We start from the raw sequence: 16,061 nt of genomic DNA on the forward strand, positions 1-16,061 counted from the left end.
TTCACCTGGAGCAAGGTTTTAGAAAGCGAGCGACATTTCAGTAGCAATGTACTTCATAGACTAAAATATACAATCAGTCGAATTTAAGATTCATGTTTTTACCCAGAAGACAGATCACGGTGTAGTTTTGAAAATCAGTCTGACTAAAGACCATAGTGTTCAGTAATATGCAGTTGAGTCAACAGCTCCAGTAGTGCCTTCATTCAAAAGGTACAATGTTTCAACTAGTCAACAGCTCCAATAGTGCAATCGGTCAAAAACTACAATGGTGCCCCAAAACATCAGCTCCAGTGGCGCAATCGGTCAGCGCGTGGTACTTATAAGACAGTATTCAGCAGAGCAATGCCGAGGTTGTGAGTTCGAGCCTCACCTGGAGCAAGGTTTTAGAAAGCGAGAGACATTTCAGTAGCATTGGACGTCATAGCCTAACATATACGATCAGTTGAAATTAAGATTCATGTTTTTACCTAGAAGAAAGATCACGGTGTAGTTTTGAAAATCAGTCTGACTAAAGACCATACTGTTCAGTAATATGCAGTTGAGTCAACAGCTCCAGTAGTGCATTCGGTCAAAAGGTACAATTTCTCAACTAGTCGTCAGCTCCAGTGGCGCAATCGTTGAGCGCGATGCTTATAACACAGTAATCAATCAAACAATCAATCACCAGCTAAGTCATGGCTTAATATTAAAGATTGGTTGAAGAGCAGATGTCTGTAATCAGTTAGTGTTTGGTAATATGCACTTGAGTCAACAGCTCCAGTAGTGCAATCTGTCAAATGGTACAATGTTTCAACTAGTCAACAGCTCCAATAGTGCAATCGGTCAAAAACTACAATGGTGCCACAAAACATCAGCTCCAGTGGCGCCAATGGTCAGCGCGCGATACTTATAAGACAGTATTCAGCAGAGCAATGTCGAGGTTGTGAGTTCGAGTCTCACCTGGAGCAAGATTTTAGAAAGCTAGATACATTTCAGTAGCAATGCAGTTCATAGCCTGACGTATACGATCAGTTGAATTCAAGATTCGTGTTTTTACCTAGAAGAAAGATCACGGTGTAGTTTTGAAAATCAGTCTGACTAAAGACCATACTGTTCAGTAATATGCAGTTGAGTCAACAGCTCCAGTAGTGCATTCGGTCAAAAGGTACAGTGTTTCAACTAGTCAACAGCTCCAATAGTGCAATCGGTCAAAAACAACAATGGTGCCCCAAAACATCAGCTCCAGTGGCGCAATCGGTCAGCGCGCGGTACTTATAAGACAGTATTCAGCAGAGCAATGCCGAGGTTGTGAGTTCGAGCCTCACCTGGAGCAAGGTTTTAGAAAGCTAGAGACATTTCAGTAGCAATGGAGTTCATAGCCTAACATATATGATCAGTTGAAATCAAGATTCGTGTTTTTACCTAGAAGAAAGATCACGGTGTAGTTTTGAAAATCAGTCTGACTAAAGACCATACTGTTCAGTAATATGCAGTTGAGTCAACAGCTCCAGTAGTGCATTCGGTCAAAAGGTACAATGTCTCAACTAGTCATCAGCTCCAGTGGTGCAATCGGTAAGCGCGATGCTTATAAGACAGCAATTAATCAACCAATCAATCACCAGCTAAGGTCATGGCTTAATATTAAAGATTGGTTGAAGAGCAGATGTCTGTAATCAGTTAGTGTTTGGTAATATGTATTTGAGTCAACAGCTCCAATAGCGCAATCGGTCAAAATCTACAATGGTGCACCAAGATGTCAGCTCCAGTGGCGCAATCGGTCAGCGTGCGGTACTTATAAGACAGTATTCAGCAGAGCAATGCCGAGGTTGTGAGTTCGAGCCTCACCTGGAGCAAGGTTTTAGAAAGCTAGAGACATTTCAGTAGCAATGGAGTTCATAGCCTAACATATACGATCAGTTGAAATCAAGATTCGTGTTTTTACCTAGAAGAAAGATCACGGTGTAGTTTTAAAAATCAGTCTGACTTAAGACCATACTGTTCAGTAATATGCAGTTGAGTCAACAGCTGCAGTAGTGCATACGGTCAAAAGGTACAATGTCCCAACTAGTCATGAGCTCCAGTGGTGCAATCGGTGAGCGCGATGCTTATAAGACAGTAATCAATCAAACAATCAATCACCAGCTAAGGTCATGGCTTAATATTAAAGATTGGTAGAAGAGCAGATGTCTGTAATCAGTTAGTGTTTGGTAATATGCATATGAGTCAACAGCTCTAGTAGTGCAATCGGTCAAAAACTACAATGGCGCATCACGATGTCAGCTCCAGCGGCGCAATCAGCCTGCGTGCGGTACTTATAAGACTGTGTTCAGCAGAGCAATGCCGATGTTGTGAGTTCGAGCCTCACATGGAGCAAGGTTTTAGAAAGCTAGAGACATTTCAGTAGAAATGGAGTTCATAGCCTGACATATACGATCAGTTGAAATCAAGATTCGTGTTTTTACCTAGAAGAAAGATCACGGTTTAGTTTCAAAAATCAGTCTGACTAAAGACCATACTGTTCAGTAATATGCAGTTAAGTCAACAGCTACAGTAGTGCATTCGGTCAAAAGGTACAATGTCTCAACTACGTTACTTATAAGACAGTATTCAGCAGATCAATGTAGTCAGCTCCAGTGGCGCGATCGCTCAGTGTGTGGTACTTATAAGACAGTATTCAGCAGAGCAATGCCTAGGTTGTGAGGTCGAGCCTCACCCAGAGCAAGGTTTTAGAAAGCGAGAGACATTTCAGTAGCATTGGACGTCATAGCCTAGCATATATGATCAGTTGAAATTAAGATTCATGTTTTTACCTAGAAGAAAGATCACGGTGTAGTTTTGAAAATCAGTCTGACTAAAGACCATACTGTTCAGTAATATGCAGTTGAGTCAACAGCTCCAGTAGTGCATTCGGTCAAAAGGTACAATTTCTCAACTAGTCGTCAGCTCCAGTGGTGCAATCGTTGAGCGCGATGCTTATAACACAGTAATCAATCAAACAATCAATCACCAGCTAAGTCATGGCTTAATATTAAAGATTGGTTGAAGAGCAGATGTCTGTAATCAGTTAGTGTTTGGTAATATGCACTTGAGTCAACGGCTCCAGTAGTGCAATCTGTCAAATGGTACAATGTTTCAACTAGTCAACAGCTCCAATAGTGCAATCGGTCAAAAACTACAATGGTGCCGCAAAACATCAGCTCCAGTGGCGCCAACGGTCAGCGCGCGGTACTTATAAGACAGTATTCAGCAGAGCAATGCCGAGGTTGTGAGTTCGAGTCTCACCTGGAGCATGGTTTTAGAAAGCTAGAGACATTTCAGTAGCAATGCAGTTCATAGCCTGATGTATACGATCAGTTGAAATCAAGATTCGTGTTTTTACCTAGAAGAAAGATCACAGTGTAGTTTTGAAAATCAGTCTGACTAAAGACCATACTGTTCAGTAATATGCAGTTGAGTCAACAGCTCCAGTAGTGCATTCGGTCAAAAGGTACAATGTTTCAACTAGTCAACAGCTCCAATAGTGCAATCGGTCAAAAACTACAATGGTGCCGCAAAACATCAGCTCCAGTGGCGCCAACGGTCAGCGCGCGGTACTTATAAGACAGTATAAAGCAGAGCAATGCCGAGGTTGTGAGTTCGAGTCTCACCTGGAGCATGGTTTTAGAAAGCTAGAGACATTTCAGTAGCAATGCAGTTCATAGCCTGACGTATACGATCAGTTGAAATCAAGATTCGTGTTTTTACCTAGAAGAAAGATCACGGTGTAGTTTTGAAAATCAGTCTGACTAAAGACCATACTGTTCAGTAATATGCAGTTGAGTCAACAGCTCCAGTAGTGCATTCGGTCAAAAGGTACAATGTTTCAACTAGTCAACAGCTCCAATAGTGCAATCGGTCAAAAACTACAATGGTGCCCCAAAACATCAGCTCCAGTGGCGCAATCGGTCAGCGCGCGGTACTTATAAGACAGTATTCAGCAGAGCAATGCCGAGGTTGTGAGTTCGAGCCTCACCTGGAGCAAGGTTTTAGAAAGCTAGAGACATTTCAGTAGCAATGGACTTCATAGCCTAACATATACGATCAGTTGAAATCAAGATTTGTGTTTTTACCTAGAAGAAAGATCACGGTGTTGTTTTGAAAATCAGTCTGACTAAAGACCATACTGTTCAGTAATATGCAGTTGAGTCAACAGCTCCAGTAGTGCATTCGGTCAAAAGGTACAATGTCTCAACTAGTCATCAGCTCCAGTGGTGAAATCGGTAAGCGCGATGCTTATAAGACAGTAATCAATCAACCAATCAATCACCAGCTAAGGTCATGGCTTAATATTAAAGATTGGTTGAAGAGCAGATGTCTGTAATCAGTTAGTGTTTGGTAATATGCATTTGAGTCAACAGCTCCAATAGTGCAATCGGTCAAAATCTACAATGGTGCACCAAGATGTCAGCTCCAGTGGAGCAATCGGTCAGCGCGTGGTACTTATAAGACAGTATTCAGCAGAGCAATGCCGAGGTTGTGAGTTCGAGCCTTACCAGGAGCAAGGTTATAGAAAGCTAGAGACATTTCAGTAGCATTGGACGTCATAGCCTAACATATACGATCAGTTGAAATTAAGATTCATGTTTTTACCTAGAAGAAAGATCACAGTGTAGTTTTGAAAATCAGTCTGACTAAAGACCATACTGTTCAGTAATATGCAGTTGAGTCAACAGCTCCAGTAGTGCATTCGGTCAAAAGGTACAATTTCTCAACTAGTCGTCAGCTCCAGTGGTGCAATCGTTGAGCGCGATGCTTATAACACAGTAATCAATCAAACAATCAATCACCAGCTAAGTCATGGCTTAATATTAAAGATTGGTTGAAGAGCAGATGTCTGTAATCAGTTAGTGTTTGGTAATATGCACTTGAGTCAACAGCTCCAGTAGTGCAATCTGTCAAATGGTACAATGTTTCAACTAGTCAACAGCTCCAATAGTGCAATCGGTCAAAAACTACAATGGTGCCACAAAACATCAGCTCCAGTGGCGCCAACGGTCAGCGCGCGATACTTATAAGACAGTATTCAGCAGAGCAATGCCGAGGTTGTGAGTTCGAGTCTCACCTGGAGCAAGATTTTAGAAAGCTAGAGACATTTCAGTAGCAATGCAGTTCATAGCCTGACGTATACGATCAGTTGAAATCAAGATTCGTGTTTTTACCTAGAAGAAAGATCACGGTGTAGTTTTGAAAATCAGTCTGACTAAAGACCATACTGTTCAGTAATATGCAGTTGAGTCAACAGCTCCAGTAGTGCATTCGGTCAAAAGGTACAATGTTTCAACTAGTCAACAGCTCCAATAGTGCAATCGGTCAAAAACTACAATGGTGCCCCAAAACATCAGCTCCAGTGGCGCAATTGGTCAGCGCGCGGTACTTATAAGACAGTATTCAGCAGAGCAATGCCGAGGTTGTGAGTTCGAGCCTCACCTGGAGCAAGGTTTTAGAAAGCTAGAGACATTTCAGTAGCAATGGAGTTCATAGCCTGACGTATACGATCAGTTGAAATCAAGATTCGTGTTTTTACCTAGAAGAAAGATCACGGTGTAGTTTTGAAAATCAGTCTGACTAAAGACCATACTGTTCAGTAATATGCAGTTGAGTCAACAGCTCCAGTAGTGCATTCGGTCAAAAGGTACAATGTCTCAACTAGTCATCAGCTCCAGTGGTGCAATCGGTAAGCGCGATGCTTATAAGACAGCAATCAATCAACCAATCAATCACCAGCTAAGGTCATGGCTTAATATTAAAGATTGGTTGAAGAGCAGATGTCTGTAATCAGTTAGTGTTTGGTAATATGTATTTGAGTCAACAGCTCCAATAGCGCAATCGGTCAAAATCTACAATGGTGCACCAAGCTGTCAGCTCCAGTGGCGCAATCGGTCAGCGTGCGGTACTTATAAGCCACTATTCAGTAGAGCAATGCCGAGGTTGTGAGTTCGAGCCTCACCTGGAGCAAGGTTTTAGAAAGCTAGAGACATTTCAGTAGCAATGGAGTTCATAGACTGACATATACGATCAGTTGAAATCAAGATTTGTGTTTTTACCTAGAAGAAAGATCACGGTGTAGTTTCGAAAATCAGTCTGACTAAAACCATACTGTTTAGTAATATGCAGTTAAGTCAACAGCTGCAGTAGTGCATTCGGTCAAAAGGTACAATGTCTCAACTACGTTACTTATAAGACAGTATTCAGCTGATCAATGTAGTCAGCTCCAGTGGCGCAATCGGTCAGCGTGCGGTACTTATAAGACAGTATTCAGCTGATCAATGTAGTCAGCTCCAGTGGCGCAATCAGTCAGCGTGCGGTACTTATAAGACAGTATTCAGCAGAGCAATGCCTAGGTTGTGAAGTCGAGCCTCACCCAGAGCAAGGTTTTAGAAAGCGAGAGACATTTCAGTAGCAATGTACTTCATAGCCTAACATATACGATCAGTTGAAATTAAGATTCATGTTTTTCCCTAGAAGAAAGATCACAGTGTAGTTTTGAAAATCAGTCTGACTAAAGACCATACTGTTCAGTAATATGTAGTTGAGTCAACAGCTCCAGTAGTGCATTCAGTCAAAAGGTACAATTTCTCAACTAGTCATGGGCTCCAGTGGTGCAATCGGTGAGCGCGATGCTTATAACACAGTAATCAATCAAACAATCAATCACCAGCTAAGGTCATGGCTTAATATTAAAGATTGGTTGAAGAGCAGATGTCTGTAATCAGTTAGTGTTTGGTAATATGCATTTGAGTCAACAGCTCCAGTAGTGCAATCGGTCAAAAACTACAATGGCGCATCACAAAGACATCTCCAATGGCGCAATCAGCCAGCGCGGTACTTATAAGACAGTATTCAGCAGAGCAATGCCGAAGTTGTGAGTTCGAGCTTCACCTGGAGCAAGGTTTTAGAAAGCGAGCGACATTTCAGTAGCAATGTACTTCATAGACTAAAATATACAATCAGTCGAATTTAAGATTCATGTTTTTACCCAGAAGACAGATCACGGTGTAGTTTTGAAAATCAGTCTGACTAAAGACCATAGTGTTCAGTAATATGCAGTTGAGTCAACAGCTCCAGTAGTGCCTTCATTCAAAAGGTACAATGTTTCAACTAGTCAACAGCTCCAATAGTGCAATCGGTCAAAAACTACAATGGTGCCCCAAAACATCAGCTCCAGTGGCGCAATCGGTCAGCGCGTGGTACTTATAAGACAGTATTCAGCAGAGCAATGCCGAGGTTGTGAGTTCGAGCCTCACCTGGAGCAAGGTTTTAGAAAGCGAGAGACATTTCAGTAGCATTGGACGTCATAGCCTAACATATACGATCAGTTGAAATTAAGATTCATGTTTTTACCTAGAAGAAAGATCACGGTGTAGTTTTGAAAATCAGTCTGACTAAAGACCATACTGTTCAGTAATATGCAGTTGAGTCAACAGCTCCAGTAGTGCATTCGGTCAAAAGGTACAATTTCTCAACTAGTCGTCAGCTCCAGTGGCGCAATCGTTGAGCGCGATGCTTATAACACAGTAATCAATCAAACAATCAATCACCAGCTAAGTCATGGCTTAATATTAAAGATTGGTTGAAGAGCAGATGTCTGTAATCAGTTAGTGTTTGGTAATATGCACTTGAGTCAACAGCTCCAGTAGTGCAATCTGTCAAATGGTACAATGTTTCAACTAGTCAACAGCTCCAATAGTGCAATCGGTCAAAAACTACAATGGTGCCACAAAACATCAGCTCCAGTGGCGCCAATGGTCAGCGCGCGATACTTATAAGACAGTATTCAGCAGAGCAATGTCGAGGTTGTGAGGTCGAGTCTCACCTGGAGCAAGATTTTAGAAAGCTAGATACATTTCAGTAGCAATGCAGTTCATAGCCTGACGTATACGATCAGTTGAATTCAAGATTCGTGTTTTTACCTAGAAGAAAGATCACGGTGTAGTTTTGAAAATCAGTCTGACTAAAGACCATACTGTTCAGTAATATGCAGTTGAGTCAACAGCTCCAGTAGTGCATTCGGTCAAAAGGTACAGTGTTTCAACTAGTCAACAGCTCCAATAGTGCAATCGGTCAAAAACTACAATGGTGCCCCAAAACATCAGCTCCAGTGGCGCAATCGGTCAGCGCGCGGTACTTATAAGACAGTATTCAGCAGAGCAATGCCGAGGTTGTGAGTTCGAGCCTCACCTGGAGCAAGGTTTTAGAAAGCTAGAGACATTTCAGTAGCAATGGAGTTCATAGCCTAACATATATGATCAGTTGAAATCAAGATTCGTGTTTTTACCTAGAAGAAAGATCACGGTGTAGTTTTGAAAATCAGTCTGACTAAAGACCATACTGTTCAGTAATATGCAGTTGAGTCAACAGCTCCAGTAGTGCATTCGGTCAAAAGGTACAATGTCTCAACTAGTCATCAGCTCCAGTGGTGCAATCGGTAAGCGCGATGCTTATAAGACAGCAATTAATCAACCAATCAATCACCAGCTAAGGTCATGGCTTAATATTAAAGATTGGTTGAAGAGCAGATGTCTGTAATCAGTTAGTGTTTGGTAATATGTATTTGAGTCAACAGCTCCAATAGCGCAATCGGTCAAAATCTACAATGGTGCACCAAGATGTCAGCTCCAGTGGCGCAATCGGTCAGCGTGCGGTACTTATAAGACACTATTCAGTAGAGCAATGCCGAGGTTGTGAGTTCGAGCCTCACCTGGAGCAAGGTTTTAGAAAGCTAGAGACATTTCAGTAGCAATGGAGTTCATAGACTGACATATACGATCAGTTGAAATCAAGATTTGTGTTTTTACCTAGAAGAAAGATCACGGTGTAGTTTCGAAAATCAGTCTGACTAAAACCATACTGTTTAGTAATATGCAGTTAAGTCAACAGCTGCAGTAGTGCATTCGGTCAAAAGGTACAATGTCTCAACTACGTTACTTATAAGACAGTATTCAGCTGATCAATGTAGTCAGCTCCAGTGGCGCAATCGGTCAGCGTGCGGTACTTATAAGACAGTATTCAGCTGATCAATGTAGTCAGCTCCAGTGGCGCAATCAGTCAGCGTGCGGTACTTATAAGACAGTATTCAGCAGAGCAATGCCTAGGTTGTGAAGTCGAGCCTCACCCAGAGCAAGATTTTAGAAAGCGAGAGACATTTCAGTAGCAATGTACTTCATAGCCTAACATATACGATCAGTTGAAATTAAGATTCATGTTTTTCCCTAGAAGAAAGATCACAGTGTAGTTTTGAAAATCAGTCTGACTAAAGACCATACTGTTCAGTAATATGTAGTTGAGTCAACAGCTCCAGTAGTGCATTCAGTCAAAAGGTACAATTTCTCAACTAGTCATGGGCTCCAGTGGTGCAATCGGTGAGCGCGATGCTTATAACACAGTAATCAATCAAACAATCAATCACCAGCTAAGGTCATGGCTTAATATTAAAGATTGGTTGAAGAGCAGATGTCTGTAATCAGTTAATGTTTGGTAATATGCATTTGAGTCAACAGCTCCAGTAGTGCAATCGGTCAAAAACTACAATGGCGCATCACAAAGACATCTCCAGTGGTGCAATCAGCCAGCGCGCTGTACTTATAAGACAGTATTCAGCAGAGCAATGCCGAGGTTATGAGTTCGAGCCTCACCTGGAGCAAGGTTTTAGAAAGCGAGCGACATTTCAGTAGCAATAGACTTCATAGCCTAACAATCGAAATCAAGATTCATGTTTTTACCTAGAAGAAAGATCACGGTGTAGTTTTGAAAATCAGTCTGACTAAAGAAAATACTGTTCAGTAATATGCAGTTGAGTCATCAGTTCCAGTGGTGTAATTGGTGAGCGCAATGTTTATACGACAGTAATCAATCAAACAATCAATCACCAGCTAAGGTCATGGCTTAATATTAAAGATTGGTTGAAGAGCAGATGTCTGTAATCAGTTAGTGTTTGGTAATATGCATTTGAGTCAACAGCTCCAGTAGTGCAATCGGTCAAAAACTACAATGGCGCATCACGATGTCAGCTCCAGTGGCGCAATCAGCCAGCGCGGTACTTATAAGACAGTATTCAGCAGAGCAATGCCGAAGTTGTGAGTTCGAGCTTCACCTGGAGCAAGGTTTTAGAAAGTGAGCGACATTTCAGTAGCAATGTACTTCATAGACTAAAATATACAATCAGTCGAATTTAAGATTCATGTTTTTACCCAGAAGACAGATCACGGTGTAGTTTTGAAAATCAGTCTGACTAAAGACCATACTGTTCAGTAATATGTAGTTGAGTCAACAGCTCCGATTGTAGTCATTGTAGTCCATTGTAGTCAAAAACTACAATGGCGCATCATGCTGTCAGCTCCAGTGGCGCAATCGGTCAGCGCGCGGTACTTATAAGACAGTATTCAGCAGAGCAATGCCGAGGTTGTGAGTTCGAGCCTCACCTGGAGTAAGGTTTTAGAAAGCAAGTGACATTTCAGTAGCAAAGCAGGTCATGTCTTCATATTAAATATAGGTTGAAAATCAGATATCTGTCATCAGTTAGATGAAAGTTCACAGGGTGTTCTGAAAGATCAGTCTCATTGAAACCAGCCTACTTTTGAATGCCCATCTTCAAGCAAGGTTCTGTCACCAGCTCCAGTGGCATCAGCGTGCTTTACTTATAAGACAGTATTCAGCTGATCAATGTTGTCAGCCCCAGTGGTGCGATCGCTCAGCGTGTGGTACGTATAAGACAGTATTCAGCAGAGCAATGCCTAGGTTGTGAGGTCGAGCCTCACCAATAGCAAGGTTTTAGAAAGCGAGAGACATTTCAGTAGCAATGGACTTCATAGCCTAACATATACGATCAGTGGAACTTAAGATTCACGTTTTTACCTGGAAGAAAGATCACGGTGTAGTTTTGAAAATCAGTCTGACTAAAGTTCATAGTGTTCAGTAATATGCAGTTGAGTCAACAGCTCCAGTAGTGTATTCGATCAAAAGGTACAATGTCTCAACTACTCATCAGCTCCAGTGGTGCAATCGGTGAGCGCGATGCTTATAAGACAATAATCAATCAAACAATCAATCACCAGCTAAGGTCATGGCTTAATATTAAAGATTGGTTGAAGAGCAGATGTCTGTAATCAGTTAGTGTTTGGTAATATGCTTTTGAGTCAACAGCTCCAGTAGTGCAATCGGTCAAAAACTAAAATGGCCCATCACGATGTCAGCTCCAGTGGCGCAATCAGCCAGTGCGGTACTTATAAGACTGTGTTCAGCAGAGCAATGCAGAAGTTGTGAGTTTGAGCTTCACCTGGAGCAAGTTTTAAGAAAGCGAGCGACATTTCAGTAGCAATGTACTCCATAGACTAAAATATACAATCAGTCGAAATTAAGATTCATGTTTTTACCTAGAAGAAAGATCACGGTGTAGTTTTGAAAATCAGTCTGACTAAAGACCATACTGTTCAGTAATATGCAGTTTAGTCAACAGCTCCAGTAGTGCATTCGGTCAAAAGGTACAATGTCTCAACTAGTCATCAGCTCCACTGGTGCAATCGGTAAGCGCGATGCTTATAAGACAGTAATCAATCAAACAATCAATCACCAGCTAAGGTCATGGCTTAATATTGAAGATTGGTTGAAGAGCAGATGTCTGTAATCAGTTAGTGTTTGGTAATATACATTTGAGTCAACAGCTCCAATAGTGCAATCGGTCAAAAACTACAATGGCGCACCAAGATGTCAGCTCAAGTGGCGCAATCGGTCAGCGTGCGGTACTTATAAGACAGTATTCAGCAGAGTAATTCCGAGGTTGTGAGTTCGACATTGTGAGTAGAGACATTTCAGTAGCAATGGAGTTCATAGCCTGACGTAGACGATCAGTTGAAATCAAGATTCGTGTTTTTACCTAGAAGAAAGATCACGGTGTAGTTTTGAAAATCAGTTTGACTAAAGACTATACTGTTCAGTAATTTGCAGTTGAGTCAAAAGCTCCAGTAGTGCATACGGTCAAAAGGTACAATGTCTCAACTACGTTACTTACAAGACAGTATTCAGCTGATCAATGTAGTCAGCTCCAGTGGTGCGATCGGTCAGCGTGCGGTACATATTAGACAGTATTCAGCAGAGCAATTCCGAGGTTGTGAGTTCAAGCTTCACCTGGAGCAAGGTTTTAGAAAGCTAGAGACATTTCAGTAGCAATGGAGTTCATAGCCTGACGTATAAGATCAGTTGAAATCAAGATTCTTGTTTTTACCTAGAAGAAAGATCACGGTGTAGTTTTGAAAATCAGTCTGACTAAAGACCATACTGTTCAGTAATATGCAGTTGAGTCAACAGCTCCAGTAGTGCATTCGGTCAAAAGGTACAATGTCTCAACTAGTCATCAGCTCCAGTGGTGCAATCGGTGAGCGCGATGCTTATAAGACAGTAATCAATCAAACAATCAATCACCAACTAAGGTCACGGCTTAATATTAAAGATTGGTAGAAGAGCAGATGTCTGTAATCAGTTAGTGTTTGGTAATATGCATTTGAGTCAACAGCTCCAGTAGTGCAATCGGTCAAAAACTACAATCGCGCATCACAAAGTCAGCTCCAGTGGCACAATCGGCCAGCGCGCGGTACTTATCAGACAGTATTCAGCAGAGCAATGTTGAGGTTGTGAGTTTGAGCCTCACCTGGAGCAAGGTTTTAGAAATCGAGCGACATTTCTTTAGCAATAGACTTCATAGCCTAACATATACAATCAGTCGTAATCAAGATTCATGTTTTTACCTAGAAGAAAGATCACGTTGTTGTTTTGAAAATCAGTCTGACTAAAGACGATACTGTTCATTAATATGCAGTTGAGTCATCAGCTCCAGTAGTGTAATTGGTGAGCACAATGTTTATAAGACAGTAATCAATCAAACAATCAATCACCAGCTAAGGTCATGGCTTAATATTAAAGATTGGTTGAAGAGCAGATGTCTGTAATCAGTTATTGTTTGGTAATATGCATTTGAGTCAAAAGCTCCAATAGTGCAATCGGTCAAAAACTACAATGGTGCACCAAGATGTCAGCTCCAGTGGCGCAATCGGTCAGCGCGCGGTACTTATAAGACAGTATTCAGCAGAGCAATGCCGAGGTTGTGAGTTCGAGCCTCACCTGGAGCAAGGTTTTAGAAAGCTAGAGACATTTCAGTAGCAATGGAGTTCATAGCCTGACGTGTACGATCAGTTGAAATCAAGATTCGTGTTTTTAAGAATACTTCTACACCGTGTATTCTTACAATAAATATATTGTAAGCCTGACTTATACGATCAGTTGAAATCAAGATTCGTGTTTTTACCTAGAAGAAAGATCACGGTGTAGTTTTGAAAATCAGTCTGACTAAAGACCATACTGTTCTGTAAAATGCAGTTGAGTCAACAGCTCCAGTAGTGCATTCGGTCAAAAGGTACAATGTTTCAACTAGTCAACAGCTCCAATAGTGCAATCGGTCAAAAACTACAATGGTGCCCCAAAACATCAGCTCCAGTGGCGCAATCGGTCAGCCCGCGGTACTTATAAGACAGTATTCAGCAGAGCAATGCCGAGGTTGTGAGTTTGAGCCTCACCTGGAGCAATGTTTTAGAAAGCTAGAGACATTTTAGTAGCAATGGAGTTCATAGCCTAACATATATGATCAGTTGAAATCAAGATTCGTGTTTTTACCTAGAAGAAAGATCACGGTGTAGTTTTGAAAATCAGCCTGACTAAAGACCATACTGTTCAGTAATATGCATTTGAGTCAACAGCTCCAGTAGTGCAATCGGTCAAAAAACTACTATGGCGCATCACGATGTCAGCTCCAGTGGCGCAATCAGCCAGCGCGCGGTAATTATAAGACAGTATTCAGCAGAGCAGTGCCGAGGTTATGAGTTTGAGCCTCACCTGGAGCAAGGTTTCAGAAAGCAAGCGACTTTTCAGTAGCAATGGACTTTATAGCCTAACATTCGAAATCAAGATTCATGTTTTTACCTAGAAGAAAGATCACAGTGTAGTTTTGAAAATCAGTCTGACTAAAGAAAATACTGTTCAGTAATATGCAGTTGAGTCATCAGTTCCAGTGGTGTAATTGGTGAGCGCAATGTTTATACGACAGTAATCAATCAAACAATCAATCACCAGCTAAGGTCATGGCTTAATATTAAAGATTGGTTGAAGAGCAGATGTCTGTAATCAGTTAGTGTTTGGTAATATGCATTTGAGTCAACAGCTCCAATAGTGCAATCGGTCAAAATCTACAATGGTGCACCAAGATGTCAGCTCCAGTGGCACAATCGGTCAGCGTGCAGTACTTATAAGACAGTATTCAGCAGAGCAATGCCGAGGTTGTGAGTTCGAGCCTCACCTGGAGCAAGATTTTAGAAAGCTAGAGACATTTCAGTAGCAATGGAGTTCATAGCCTGACATATACGATACGTTGAAATCAAGATTTGTGTTTTTACCTAGAAGAAAGATCACGGTGTAGTTTCGAAAATCAGTCTGACTAAAGACCATACTGTTCAGTAATATGCAGTTAAGTCAACAGCTCCAGTAGTGCATTCGGTCAAAAGGTACAATGTCTCAACTACGTTACTTATAAGACAGTATTTAGCTGATCAATGTAGTCAGCTCCAGTGGCGCAATTGGTCAGCGTGCGATACTTATAAGACAGTATTCAGCAGAGCAATGCCGAAGTTGTGAGTTCGAGCTTCACCTGGAGCAAGGTTTTAGAAAGCGAGCGACATTTCAGTAGCAATGTACTTCATAGACTAAAATATACAATCAGTTGAATTTAAGATTCATGTTTTTACCCAGAAGACAGATGACGGTGTAGTTTTGAAAATCAGTCTGACTAAAGACCATACTGTTCAGTAATATGTAGTTGAGTCAACAGCTCCAATAGTGCAATCGGTCAAAAGGTACAATGTTTCAACTAGTCAGCAGCTCCAATAGTGCAATCGGTCAAAAACTACAATGGTGCCCCAAAACATCAGCTCCAGTGGCGCAATCGGTCAGCATGCGGTACTTATAAGACAGTATTCAGCAGAGCAATGCCGAGGTTGTGAGTTCAAGCCTCACCTGGAACAATGTTTTAGAAAGCTAGAGACATTTCAGTAGCAATGGAGTTCATAGCCTCACATATATGATCAGTTGAAATCAAGATTCGTGTTTTTACCTAGAAGAAAGATCACGGTGTAGTTTTGAAAATCAGTCTGACTAAAGACCATACTGTTCAGTAATATGCAGTTGAGTCATCAGCTCCAGTGGTGCAATCGGTAAGCGTGATGCTTATAAGACAGTAATCAATCAAACAATCAATCACCAGCTAAGGTCATGGCTTAATATTAAAGATTGGTTGAAGAGCAGATGTCTGTAATCAGTTAGTGTTTGGTAATATGCATTTGAGTCAACAGCTCCAATAGTGCAATTTGTCAAAAACTACAATGGCGCACCAAGCTGTCAGCTCCAGTGGCGCAATCGGTCAGCGTGCGTTACTTATAAGACCTGAGGTTTTGAGTTCGAGTCTCACCTGGAGCAAGGTTTTAGAAAGCTAGAGACATTTCAGTAGCAATGCAGTTCATAGCCTGACGTATACGATCAGTTGAAATCAAGATTCGTGTTTTTACCTAGAAGAAAGATCACGGTGTAGTTTTGAAAATCAGTCTGACTAAAGACCATACTGTTCAGTAATATGCAGTTGAGTCAACAGCTCCAGTAGTGCATTCGGTCAAAAGGTACAATGTCTCAATTACATTACTTATAAGACAGTATTCAGCTGATCAATGTAGTCAGCTCCAGTGGTGGGATCGCTCAGCATGTGGAACTTATAAGACAGTATTCAGCAGAGCAATGCTTAGGTTGTGATGTCGAGCCTCACCAAGAGCAAGGTTTTAGAAAGCGAGAGACATTTCAGTAGCAATGGACTTCATAGCCTAACATATACGATCAGTTGAACTTAAGATTCATGTTTTTACCTACAACCCGAATTCCGGAAAAGTTGGGATGTTTTTTAAATTTTAATAAAATGAAAACTAAAGGAATTTCAAATCACATGAGCCAATATTTTATTC

General features: G+C 41.4%; 19 non-coding genes across 19 annotated transcripts; all 19 read left to right on the top strand.

The window, feature by feature from the left end:
- The first annotated feature begins 284 nt into the window (after window positions 1-284).
- Window positions 285-378, top strand: trnai-uau (transfer RNA isoleucine (anticodon UAU)). The gene is made up of 2 exons: window positions 285-322; window positions 343-378. It is a non-coding gene; the product is annotated as a tRNA-Ile (tRNA).
- Window positions 379-853: 475 nt separating this feature from the next.
- trnai-uau (transfer RNA isoleucine (anticodon UAU)) lies at window positions 854-947 on the top strand. The gene is made up of 2 exons: window positions 854-891; window positions 912-947. It is a non-coding gene; the product is annotated as a tRNA-Ile (tRNA).
- A 271-nt stretch (window positions 948-1,218) lies between these two features.
- Window positions 1,219-1,312, top strand: trnai-uau (transfer RNA isoleucine (anticodon UAU)). Its single transcript has 2 exons — window positions 1,219-1,256; window positions 1,277-1,312. It is a non-coding gene; the product is annotated as a tRNA-Ile (tRNA).
- Window positions 1,313-1,738: 426 nt separating this feature from the next.
- Window positions 1,739-1,832, top strand: trnai-uau (transfer RNA isoleucine (anticodon UAU)). Its single transcript has 2 exons — window positions 1,739-1,776; window positions 1,797-1,832. It is a non-coding gene; the product is annotated as a tRNA-Ile (tRNA).
- Window positions 1,833-3,175: 1,343 nt separating this feature from the next.
- On the top strand, window positions 3,176-3,269 carry trnai-uau (transfer RNA isoleucine (anticodon UAU)). The gene is made up of 2 exons: window positions 3,176-3,213; window positions 3,234-3,269. It is a non-coding gene; the product is annotated as a tRNA-Ile (tRNA).
- Window positions 3,270-3,540: 271 nt separating this feature from the next.
- On the top strand, window positions 3,541-3,634 carry trnai-uau (transfer RNA isoleucine (anticodon UAU)). Its single transcript has 2 exons — window positions 3,541-3,578; window positions 3,599-3,634. It is a non-coding gene; the product is annotated as a tRNA-Ile (tRNA).
- Window positions 3,635-3,905: 271 nt separating this feature from the next.
- Window positions 3,906-3,999, top strand: trnai-uau (transfer RNA isoleucine (anticodon UAU)). The gene is made up of 2 exons: window positions 3,906-3,943; window positions 3,964-3,999. It is a non-coding gene; the product is annotated as a tRNA-Ile (tRNA).
- Window positions 4,000-4,994: 995 nt separating this feature from the next.
- trnai-uau (transfer RNA isoleucine (anticodon UAU)) lies at window positions 4,995-5,088 on the top strand. Its single transcript has 2 exons — window positions 4,995-5,032; window positions 5,053-5,088. It is a non-coding gene; the product is annotated as a tRNA-Ile (tRNA).
- Window positions 5,089-5,359: 271 nt separating this feature from the next.
- On the top strand, window positions 5,360-5,453 carry trnai-uau (transfer RNA isoleucine (anticodon UAU)). Its single transcript has 2 exons — window positions 5,360-5,397; window positions 5,418-5,453. It is a non-coding gene; the product is annotated as a tRNA-Ile (tRNA).
- Window positions 5,454-5,879: 426 nt separating this feature from the next.
- Window positions 5,880-5,973, top strand: trnai-uau (transfer RNA isoleucine (anticodon UAU)). The gene is made up of 2 exons: window positions 5,880-5,917; window positions 5,938-5,973. It is a non-coding gene; the product is annotated as a tRNA-Ile (tRNA).
- A 1,203-nt stretch (window positions 5,974-7,176) lies between these two features.
- Window positions 7,177-7,270, top strand: trnai-uau (transfer RNA isoleucine (anticodon UAU)). Its single transcript has 2 exons — window positions 7,177-7,214; window positions 7,235-7,270. It is a non-coding gene; the product is annotated as a tRNA-Ile (tRNA).
- A 475-nt stretch (window positions 7,271-7,745) lies between these two features.
- trnai-uau (transfer RNA isoleucine (anticodon UAU)) lies at window positions 7,746-7,839 on the top strand. The gene is made up of 2 exons: window positions 7,746-7,783; window positions 7,804-7,839. It is a non-coding gene; the product is annotated as a tRNA-Ile (tRNA).
- Window positions 7,840-8,110: 271 nt separating this feature from the next.
- On the top strand, window positions 8,111-8,204 carry trnai-uau (transfer RNA isoleucine (anticodon UAU)). Its single transcript has 2 exons — window positions 8,111-8,148; window positions 8,169-8,204. It is a non-coding gene; the product is annotated as a tRNA-Ile (tRNA).
- A 426-nt stretch (window positions 8,205-8,630) lies between these two features.
- Window positions 8,631-8,724, top strand: trnai-uau (transfer RNA isoleucine (anticodon UAU)). The gene is made up of 2 exons: window positions 8,631-8,668; window positions 8,689-8,724. It is a non-coding gene; the product is annotated as a tRNA-Ile (tRNA).
- A 1,626-nt stretch (window positions 8,725-10,350) lies between these two features.
- Window positions 10,351-10,444, top strand: trnai-uau (transfer RNA isoleucine (anticodon UAU)). The gene is made up of 2 exons: window positions 10,351-10,388; window positions 10,409-10,444. It is a non-coding gene; the product is annotated as a tRNA-Ile (tRNA).
- Window positions 10,445-13,042: 2,598 nt separating this feature from the next.
- On the top strand, window positions 13,043-13,136 carry trnai-uau (transfer RNA isoleucine (anticodon UAU)). Its single transcript has 2 exons — window positions 13,043-13,080; window positions 13,101-13,136. It is a non-coding gene; the product is annotated as a tRNA-Ile (tRNA).
- A 358-nt stretch (window positions 13,137-13,494) lies between these two features.
- trnai-uau (transfer RNA isoleucine (anticodon UAU)) lies at window positions 13,495-13,588 on the top strand. Its single transcript has 2 exons — window positions 13,495-13,532; window positions 13,553-13,588. It is a non-coding gene; the product is annotated as a tRNA-Ile (tRNA).
- A 682-nt stretch (window positions 13,589-14,270) lies between these two features.
- trnai-uau (transfer RNA isoleucine (anticodon UAU)) lies at window positions 14,271-14,364 on the top strand. The gene is made up of 2 exons: window positions 14,271-14,308; window positions 14,329-14,364. It is a non-coding gene; the product is annotated as a tRNA-Ile (tRNA).
- Window positions 14,365-14,983: 619 nt separating this feature from the next.
- trnai-uau (transfer RNA isoleucine (anticodon UAU)) lies at window positions 14,984-15,077 on the top strand. The gene is made up of 2 exons: window positions 14,984-15,021; window positions 15,042-15,077. It is a non-coding gene; the product is annotated as a tRNA-Ile (tRNA).
- The last annotated feature ends 984 nt before the right edge of the window (window positions 15,078-16,061 follow it).

Source organism: Carassius carassius, chromosome 34, assembly GCF_963082965.1.
Source record: "Carassius carassius chromosome 34, fCarCar2.1, whole genome shotgun sequence".
Lineage (NCBI taxonomy): Eukaryota > Metazoa > Chordata > Actinopteri > Cypriniformes > Cyprinidae > Carassius > Carassius carassius.